Below are 2,354 nucleotides of genomic sequence, written 5' to 3' on the forward strand. Positions count from 1 at the left end.
AGTGACATCGTTATTTGTTCTATGCACGATCTTCTTACTCATACCCTACATGTCTTCATACCTATTCGATGCACTCTGTTTGCTCATTCCCAATGAGGGTTCTTGATTTTCTCAACTTTTGTCGTCAAGTGTTGCTTTTGGTAGTGTCGTCACTGTCAACATCATCGCGTATCACGTATACTCTTATTGAATCCCTAATTCATTAATCCATTCTCTTTTCTATTCAAATTTATCTCTGTATCCTTTGAAAGATATATGCTTACCCTTATCGCGAGAGTAAACATTCTCTACGATTTTTACGACATGTTGATTCTTGTAGGCACTATTCTATTCAAATCCTTATTGCCATATTTGGCACTTTACAACTTCTTCACATCAATTTCCTTTTGATATTAATTTCTCCTTTTAGTGAGTTCCTCATTATTTGCCTCGTCGTGATGCATTCTTTGAAACTTGAACGTTTGACTTTAGTGCTATCCCTTAGGTTATACCTTTCCTTAACTTCTCATTTCCCTTTTTATCGCATCACACCTATACTCCTATTTCCTTTGTCATTTTCTTGACATTTTTCATCTTTCAATCTTCCAAGATGCTTTTAGCATTTATCATCACGATCCAACTATTTTCCTTTTGTCTTCTCTTTCCATTATTCGATCTTAGTTTAGCTCTTAGTTTCCAAACTACCTCCCTTTACTATCATGTAGCTTTAGGTTTTACTTGTTCTTAGTACCCATAATCTTGCTATCCCCACTCGTTACTTTATCTATATCGTAGATGGATTTTTTCACGATATTACTCCGACTTTTTATTCTTACTCAAACATTAGGATTAATAGCTTTAGTGCTATAATTCTGTGAAACTTCCTTGTATTTCGTATTCTTGTTCTTATCGCGTTTCTTGATCGTATTTTATTGACTTCTTTGTTTTCCATTTTATTGCATTTTGTACATCGTGTACTTCTCGCTCTAGCATCCATAATATCAATCATTGATAGAGGGTCGTAGCCCACTTCATCTGAATGTCTCGACGGGCTATATCGTTAATCACGTGCATATCTACTTATTGTATTCTTACTAACATCTTTTAATGCCAGTGAGGCCGATCATATATTTGTGTCATCTTTATCCCTTTCTGTTTCTATGCGTCCGCGACTATATAGAGTTCCATGTGACGTATGCAGGTTATTCGTACTTTCTTTATATCGATCGCCTTAGCTGAATTATTTATATTCTTTATCTAAGTCTGGGTTCTTATACATCCTTCAACGTGAGTACCTTCACGTCGGTAGTTTACTCTTTATCCCTTATTTTCTATCTCGGTCTATCCGATACTACTTTCTTCAATATGTCTCAATTTCGATATTAAATTTCTTTATCACATCTTTTCATGTATCTTGATCCCTGGAGCTTCCATCATACGTCAAATAGGTTTGACACTATATAATGCATCTTAACCCTTCAAGGATCATCATTAATATTCCATATTGATCTTACTATGAATTTCACTCTTTATCATCTGAGCTTGAAGCTTGAGATTCTACACTCACATACGTTCGTTACGTTTATACCTTCCTTGGTCTACCAATTCACTTCATAATCGCAACTTGGTGTTGAAGATTTCAAACTCCTAATTCCCTTACTGTAACTCTTGTCGTTTATCTCTCGATTTTTCTTATCGTATATCTCAGCCCATTCATATTCATACGGGATTGGTGTTGGCTATACTTAGTTGGTCAAGTCTTATACTCTAAACTACTCAATTCTATGTGGAACTGGAGTAGCTATACTTGGGTGATCCAATTCCATTCTCCATACTTCATATTCTTGTCATACTTCTACTTGACTCGTCGCTTTTATCTATATATATATATATATATATATATATATATTCATCATAGATACTCTTATGAAACAGTTTCTCATTCTCAGTTTGACGATCCTAACGGTTTAATCCTCTAGTATCCACTGTAGGAACATCGTGTTCCAAAATCAACTCGACCCAACAGTTCACTTTAAAAGATATTTTTGTTCTACTAATTGAACGATCTTCTAATATCACGTAAAACCAGCGTCATCCATTCGTGGAGACTACCTTCCATCATTAATGTTTTTGGCTATGAGTTGATATAGCATGGTGTCCTAATCACTTCGCTTAAGGATCGGGACATCTTAGCTCATCGTTCAATCGATTACATCGTATACTATTCACGTACACATACGGTCTTTTGATTGCATCTTCTTATACACTTCTTCTCTTAGTTTGTAGTTGACGTCCCCGACATCTCGACAAAAAGGGCGTTCACGTTCTAACTCGTCTCTAATCGGATACACGTTACTATCCGAACACATATACTG

This window comes from Mercurialis annua, linkage group LG8 (genome assembly GCF_937616625.2).
Source record: "Mercurialis annua linkage group LG8, ddMerAnnu1.2, whole genome shotgun sequence".
Lineage (NCBI taxonomy): Eukaryota > Viridiplantae > Streptophyta > Magnoliopsida > Malpighiales > Euphorbiaceae > Mercurialis > Mercurialis annua.